Source organism: Amblyraja radiata, chromosome 5 (genome assembly GCF_010909765.2).
Source record: "Amblyraja radiata isolate CabotCenter1 chromosome 5, sAmbRad1.1.pri, whole genome shotgun sequence".
Lineage (NCBI taxonomy): Eukaryota > Metazoa > Chordata > Chondrichthyes > Rajiformes > Rajidae > Amblyraja > Amblyraja radiata.
This window is the reverse complement of record NC_045960.1, coordinates 37,447,963-37,456,861: the sequence shown is the minus strand read 5'-3', so window position 1 is coordinate 37,456,861 and position 8,899 is coordinate 37,447,963.

Genomic DNA, 8,899 nt, shown 5'->3' with positions numbered 1-8,899 from the left:
TCAGCTGGTCAGGCAGCAGCTGTGGAGAAGGATACAGGGTCCATCAAGTTGTAGGTCGACGATGTTACCCCGGGGGAATTCCGAATCAAACAATTGCAGAGATAGGGGTTTGAGGGGGGGAGGGGGGGTCGTGGGAGTGAGGGGTGTACGATAAGTAACGATAAGGAAACAGAAGGAACTGCAGGTGCTATAATCTTACATAGAACACAAAGTGTTGGAGTAATTCAACGGGTCTGGCAGCATCTCTGGAGGACATGGATAGGCGACGTTTCGGGTCGGAACACTTCATTAGACAGCGTGAAGGTACACACGAGAAACTCAGCGGGTGCAGCAGCATCTATGGAGCGAAGGAAATGGGCAACGGTTCGTGCCGAAACCCTTCTTCAGACTGTGGAATGTGAATGTCTGTAATAGGATGGCCATTCAAGTAAACTAAATAACACAAGCGATTGCGGTCCGAGTTGAAAGAGGGTCGGTTTGTGAAGGTTTGTTAATCGCAGATGGTCTGTTTGGATGAGCTGTGAAAAGTAGGAGACGAATGAGAACAAGATAATGCTTGGGTTTGTGAAAACTCACCATCTCTGACACACACCGGAAAAGCTAAAACGGCACGAAGTTCACTATGTTAAGAATTGCCATCAAAAGTCTCGGTAAAACTAGTAATGTGCTGCGGAATCGAGGAAGTTACCTTGGGGCTCGAAAAATAAAGTTATCTTTGGTGTCTACAATGTTTATTTAATTGAATATAGCATCCGAAAAGCAAGCATCTCCATTCTATCGGCCTAAGCAGACAGCTCCTGCATGGGTCAATGCAAACTATTGGATGGAATGACATCATCAATGAAAAGGCTTTTCAAGTGGGGCATTGCCCAGGCTCTGATTTCCATTCATAACGTGTAGGTAGTACGGGAAAGTGATTTGTGGTTTAAAGGCTGCATGAGAAAACGCAATAACAATTCAACACTGATATCAGTACGTTTCATTGTTTTTTTTAATCAGATTTATTTTCGAAAGCCCACTTGGAAATAAAAAATCGACTTACTTAAGAATATGTTGAGCCTGTGCACTGAATGAAACAGGCATATATGCAATAAAGCCGTTCAAAACAGTCATTACGTCAGCACACAATGCAAATCTGACTGCCCCGCTGCAGGAATTTAAATGCTCTCGCTAATTTGCCGAACATCGGTTTGGCATTTCATTAGATTCTCTTTCTATTTTCCACGAGGCGGGTGGAGTGACGGGGGCGACAGATGTAAGTAACTAGTTTTTGTATCAATTACATAATTAATTCCGAGTCTGGGTGTACAAGACCTGTGCAATGCATAAGAAACTACTTCAGGAGAATTCGAGTAAAGGTTGGGACTGACATGAAAACGTACTGGTGTATTCTTCCAGGGAGACCAATTGGGACAAGTCTAATAAGAGTCTGGTTCGGCACTTCCGGTTTGACGCTTTGTAAGCATCTGTCTGTCTATGATGTAACCAGGAGTAGATTGCAAATGCACTTTCCCAAACGGGTGTGTGTTGCCAATGCACCGAATGCGTGGCTTTGCATAGCTGCTAGTTATGTGCATTACGGGAAATGAATACGATAACAGACGCCGATAAACTTTGTTTAAAATGCACCATATAATTGCATTTTGAAAAAGAATGTATTAATTCAGGCAAGAAAATCAAAGGTAGATCGATAGACACAAAATGCTGGAGTAACTCGGCGGGTCGGGCAGCATCTCTGGAGAGAAGTCTGAAGAAGGGTCTTGACCCGAAACGTCACCAATTCCCTTTCTCCTGACCCTCTGAGTTACTCCAACATTTTGTGTCTATCTTTGGTGTAAATCAGCGTCTGCAGTCCTTCCTGCATAAGAATATCATAGGGACGCTTTGAAACGACAGTCAATGTGAAACTGGCCACTTTATCATTATATCTTTAAGATTCTTGCTGGATTCATTCCTGTCGTCATATTGTCTAAAAAAAGAGAAATTAAAAAAAATTAAAAGTACGTATACGGAGACAGTATTTTAGTCGATAAATTATCACAAATAAAGTAAATGCATTAATGTTAAAGATGATCAAAACCTGCTAAGCGGTTGCCCGAGGAGGTAGTCTTATTTTCTGATTTTGCTGTTCACTCTCTATTGCCTGCGGATGTGTTTAAACGAGGACAGAAGGCTCTTAAATAAACCAGCTGAGAAACTTCCTGCATCGGAAAGACGCGGACTACCTCACAGATCACTGTGCAGTTCAAAGGTTTGGGGCCTTTTTAAAACCCCTGTCACGTCACAGTTTGTAGCCTTGTATTTGAACAGCTGCTCTGGGGGGGGGGCTGAACTGAAGCGAATACACCAAACTCTGTCTGTACGGCTGGAATACCCTGCAACCTGCTCTAGCCGAGGCTGTACCTCACTCGGCCGCTGTATTACGCGCCCGGACTACAAGGAATAAGATATCACAAGGGATTGCACGTGTGCCTATCATATCCGTTTCGCCGTTTCGCCGAACACCTGTACTCCCTCCGCCAAAGCCTACTGTATCTCCTCGTTGTATAGTTATAGAGTCCAATTGCGTGGAAACAGGCCCAACGGCCCAACTTGCCCACACCGTCCAACATGTCCCATCTATAATAGTCCCATCTGCCTGCGTTTAGGCCATATCCCACTAAAACTATCCTATCCATGTACCTGTCCAAATGTTTCTGAAACTTTGCGATAGCACCTGCCTCAACGGCCTCATCTGGCTGCTCGCTGCATACACCCACCACCCTTTGTGTAAAAAAGTTACCCCTCGGATTCCTATTAAATCTTTTTCATCTCACCATAAACCTGTTCTCTTGTTCTCGATTCCCCTACTCTGGGCAGGAGGCTCTGCGTTTACCCAATCATCTCCTCTGACGATTTTGTACACGTCTAAGATCACCCTGCATCCTCCTCCGCTCTATTGCCTACTATTTTAATTCCTCTTTCCATTCCCGTACCCTCCTCCTCCATTGCCAGTGTGAAGCCAGGCACAAACTGGAAACGCAGCACCTCATCGCTTGGGTAGCTTGCAACCCAATGGTATGAAAATAGAATTATCCAATTTCAGGCAACTAATTGAAGGTCATTAGTTACGCCTGTGCCCCACCTGAATATGTCACCATTTCTCACAAATCAGAAACGTAGAACATAGGTGCAGGAGTAGGCCATTCGGCCTTTCGAGCCAGCACCGCCATTCAATATGATCATGGCTGATCATCCAAAATCAGTATCCCGTTGCGGCTTTTCCCCCATATCCATTGATTCCCTTAGCCCTAAGAGCTAAATCTAACTCTAACTCTCTTGAAAATAAAACAATATTCCACCCCCTTCCCGCTTCCCACTCGTACCTCCAGCCCCTTACCCCGCCACCTAGCCTCACTAGTTACGCCTCTTCCCCCCATTATCTCACGGTCTTCCTCCCATCTCTACCCTTTATTCACCCATCTCTCAATCAAAACCCCCCCCCTCCCCCCTCAACTGTATCCACTAATCACTTGTCCGGTTTTGTCCAGCCTCCACTTCTTTTCCAACTCTTGTTCCCCACCCCCTCATCTACAATCTTCTTCTTGCGTTTGAGGCATCAGAAGTCTGCAGCAGGGTGATGCCATCCGGTTCGACATCCATAGGTGCCCGCCCTAAAAAGGGCACTTGGTTGGCGCCAAGCTGCGGCACTGCTGCTGTCTCTGTTTGTTGTCGTTTGAGGTCAGTTGACAGGGCTCACCACTTGGATATCGACAACATGAGCCCACCATCTACAATAAGTCTGAAGAAGAAACGTCGCCTCGTCACGTTCTCTGGAGATGCTGCCTGACCCGCTGAGTCATGGGCCTGTCACACTCAGGCGACTTTTTAGGCGGCTACAGGAGACTATGCAGTCGCCACATGGTCGCCACATTTTCACAGGTGGTTGCCGGGGAGGTGCCTTCATGGTCGTGAGGAGTTCCCATATTCTGGGAACTAGTCGTGGCCTCATTATGGTCGCCATGAATTTTTAAATGTTGAAAAATCAGCGGAGACTAGAATGAAGCCGCCATGGAGAGTAGCGAGAATTCTCGAGCCATAGGTGGGTCGCCACGAGGTCCTAATGGGTTTCCAGGAGGTCGAAGAATCTCGGAGGTTCTCGTAGGTTGTAGCCGGTACTGACCAGTGAATTTCTTTGGCTCATTGGGGAAAAAAAGGTAAGCAGTAGTTTTCAGAACCAAGGATAACCGATCGGTAATGTTAAATGTTAAATGTCCGCCGAGCTTCACAGCCGTGTATCTCTAGCTTCTTAAAAGTTGTCTCCACTCCTTCTCCCCCCTTCTCCCCCCCCCCCCTCTCCACCCCCCCCCCTCCCCTCTCCCCCCTCTTTTAAAGGACTTATCATATACTGTGCTTTAGCCATCTTTTTACAGCGCCAACATTCCTGTTCATGGTGGTGTGTGTCTGTTTCACCTTGGCTTTGCACCGTGTGATTTATTTTAAACAGTGCTCCCCCTGCTTGCCCTGTCCACTGCCTGCATAATGGGCTGGTGAAGGGAGCGATGCATTTGTGTGTGTGTGTGTGTTCCACTCTGACAGTCGCTGTTCCAGTTGCCGTTTTTTCAGGCGACGGCCAGCAACTTGACAGTCGCCGGCAGTCTGCTGAAAAATCGCCTAAGTGGGACAGGCCCATTATTCCAACACTTCGTGGCTTGTATTGTAAATCAGCGTCTGAAGTCCGTTGTACCTATATCCATGTGCAAATGTTGGTATTTGGTCCTACAAATATCCAAATCAAGCATACAAATGGGCCGTGTATTGGGATGCATAGGTGCTTTAGATGTACATGAATGGGTAAAATATAATTGATGGGACGGTCCAGTAGCAATTCAACATCGCTTGCTGCACTGGAGACCCGGGTTCGATCCTGACTCCGGATGAAACGCAGGTCTGTACACACGAAGCAGCTCAGCTGCCGAGAACGTACATCACTAGTGACCTGTGACCTGGACATGCGCAGTCGGAATACCGAACTTGCTTATTCTAAATCGGAATTAAGTGTACTGTGGAGACAGAAGAAAATGCAAATACAGGAACCTTGATCGCTCCCGCAGCTACGAGCCTCACCTACCGTAGACGTAATCAACAGGACCCCGACTCGAAACGTCGCCCATCCATTCCCTTCACATATGCTGTCTGACCCGCTGAGTGTCTCCAGCCCATTGTGTTTTGATTAAGCGTGCAGTCTTTTTTTTTACATAAATCCTAATTCTAGGTGGTTTGGTCCCAGACTCACTGACAGTTTCCTAATCTTTGTGGTAAAGAAAAGGGCAGACGATGGAGGAAAGGAGAGCTCAATGTAATCAAGTTGTCCCCGCTTCACGCTACATTCCGCACCACCACACACCATTTACAGGGGACATTCTGCCCACTTTCGGCAGAATATTACCTGGCCAGTGCATTTTACGCTTTGTTTGCCGGTGTGCCATCTACTGACACCTAACATACCACATGCTGTGGAGTGCAGTTCCTGGTGTCACCATTCTGGTCACTTAGAATTGACTCAGTTAACAGGGCACAACAGCGATCCCTACAGAAGTATCGTGTAGGAACGAACTGCAGATGTTGGTTTACACCGAAGATGAATCTGAAGAAGGGTCTCGATCCGAAACGTCGCCTAGCCCTTTTCTCAAGAGATGCTGCCTGACCCGCTGATTTGCTCCAGCGTTGTGTGTCTCCTATAGAAGTACACACGAATTTAGTTCTAAATATGAACTTCAGATTCTGGTTTATACCAAAGATGCACACAAAATACTGGAGTAATTTAGCGGGTCAGACGACATCTCTGAAAATAAATGGATATGTGACGTTTCGGTTTGAGACCCTTCTACATACCCCGACTTCTTCCCGACTCGAAACGTCACCTATTCCTTCTCTCCAGTAATGCTACCTGACCCGCTGATTTACTCCATGATTTTGTGTCTATCACGGATTTTGTTCGCCGCGTAAACCGCGTAACAAGCAGGAATATCCCGCACACAGAGTCTTTAATGTTGATGTATTCGTAGCTTTCGTTTCACGTTCATTGCCAAGATTGCAGCCCCACGAGTGGCTGCCTTTCGTCCAATACATGCAACCTTGCTTCGTGGCACTTCGCTCGTGGCGTTTGAGGTAGAAATAAAAAACATCCATGCACCCGAGTTATAGCATGTAGGTCGATGACTCGCGCTGTCAAATGACCCGAAGACCCATTTACCTGTACTGTACGGAATGGCGAGTATAAGACAACCCTGACCTTTCAGCCACTTCGAAAAATAGAAGCAATTTGCAGGGACCCGTTGCTGGTAAACTCCTCAGGCAAAGACACCACTCTAACCTTAGTAGTTCCATCCGTTTTAATCACAGGCTCAGTAATCCCAGAACTCACCAGTAATCTCAATCTGAATATCGGGGTTAGACATTCTCCGGTTTGCAAACAAGCAACGGATTACACCCATATTTATATCTCTGGTATAATCTCACAGTCACCATCAAATTAATTTAACCTCAATTTTATTCGAGATTTTCGGTGTAATTTTAATCTCGCTCCATGAATCTGGTTTGCCCCGAATGTGTCAACGTGCCCAATGTAATCATTTTTTAATTGCCGATCTTTTGTTTAATCTCTGTCTCAGCATCAAACTCCCATCTTAATCTAACGCACTGTCGGTCTCCGGATTAATCTCAGCCTCACTCTGAAATCCTGGTTCAAATCAAAGACGATTAATTTACAAATCAACTCCGTTTTGATGCCAAAAAGATACCTGCATGGAGATGGCAGAATGGCTACGACACGGAGAAACGTTCTCGCTGGAGAAGAGAATATCGAGATTTGTTTCCAAACGTAAAATAAAATAAAATTATATCGGTTGTGAATCCGAGTGAGAATTGAAGTATTCCAAGCTTGTGAGTTTGGTAATGAGGGCAGCAAAGATAAGGATGGGGAGAGCACCGGTAATAACCCCACTGGGATATGGGCTAGGACAACCCCTTCTTACATAATCAAATAGAGATGCTTGTGAAAAGGAAATATTAAAATAATCACTCAATTTGCCAATGATTGCGGGTAAACGCCTCATCCGGCGTCCGACAGCGCTCCATGGTCTACAAATTCTCCCCCTTCGAAGCTATGGCGGCGCATTTTAGACGACAGAGTTCTCCGTTTGAGTTGCTTGAGTTGCTCCAATTTCAGCGCTGAACAATTGTCCCAGGCTACGAGTTCTCTCTGTTCAACAGCTTCCTGAAGACAGGAGTCTCGCCATGAACCTTGTCTTGAAGACTGGTACGACGCCTGTTGGAAAGCCAAAGTTCCAAGGAGCAACCCATGGACATCATCATCCCAGCGGTGAGAGGCAACATTGCTTAATTTCCGCAGATCCACATGGCGGCCCCAGGGTTTAAACGACAATTAGAAGTCCTGTCCATAAACGTTGATGCCTTCCGATTTAACTGTGGAAGGGACCATGTGTAGAACCGAGACCTTGATATGAACCCGGGGTTGCAATTCTCTGGTGCCCACTCACCTTGCTCCAGTCACAGTCATTCTGGTCCTTACTGGGTCCAATGTGGAGAACAATGTCAGAACACAAGAAAATAAGCAAGGAATTGGTTACCAGGCACTCTAGCCTGCTTTAAAGTAATCACTGCTAATTTACCCCTATCTTCAAATCCCTTCAAATGAGCCTCTAGATTAATCTCAATCTCTGGTCCGATGTCATAATTATTATCAAATTCCATTGAATTTCTCATTATCAGACCAATTTTAACAGTTTCAGTGTCTGGCTCTGGTTTCACCCGAGTCTTGTTACGTCCCTAATGTCTGCAAGTCAATCACTGTTTTAACTTCAATTTTAGATTCAGACCATGGTTCTCCCTCAGCCTCAATATTAGATTGTTTATTAACTTTAGTCTTACTATTATGTTTAAATTTAATCTCACTCTGAGCCTCTAATTTAATGTCCGACTCGCTATCATTTGACCCTCCATATTAGGCTCTGGTAAAACTTTAGTCTCAATCCCACTCTGAGGTTTAATCACAGTTTCACTATCAAGCAATGACTTAGTTTAAATATCACTGTCAATTTCCTCATAAATCTCATTCTCACAATCTGTCTCTAACTGATTATTGATCACTGGATTAATCTCAATTTTACTATCAGTCTCTAGTTTATTCTCCAACAGGCTTCAGTTTGATTAGTTTTAGACGCCTTTTCATCATTTTCAAGCTTCCATGTTAACAGTTTTACGCTTAATCTTTACTTTAACTAAGTCTCTCGTCAAGGCTCTGCTTTAATTTTACGTTCACTGTCAGTTTTCAATCTCCATTTTAGACTTAAGTAAATCGTAGATCCAAAATCATTTTCTGGTTTAATCTGAACCTCACATTTTGGTGTCATTTCATTCTCACTTTCAGACTTTCGGTTAATCCTGCTCTCCATACCTGTCCTTGTTTTAATTTCAGGCATAATATCAATATCAGGTTTAATGTCAGATTAATTCTATCTGTAATATAATCCTATTCTCAATATCGATTTAATGTCAGACTCACTACTACCCCAGTCATGGGTTTTAGCACACGCCTGACCTTGGATGCAGTATTAAAGCTTCTTGTGTTGAGCTTGCAGATTCATCAGGTGTTGGTGGAGAATATTTTTCTCCAGATTAGTCATCTTGCCTTTTGAAAGAGGTACTAAACACTTACCCTTTATGAAGACATGGGATTCACTTCAGGAACATGCACAGCTTCACAATCTTCTGTGTTATTCTCCACAATGTCACACACAACGATTAAGTTGTTGACATGAATTTATCCAACTCTTTATAATATAATTATTCGAATCATATACCTACACTATTGTCCAGATGTATGGAATCTTGTCAT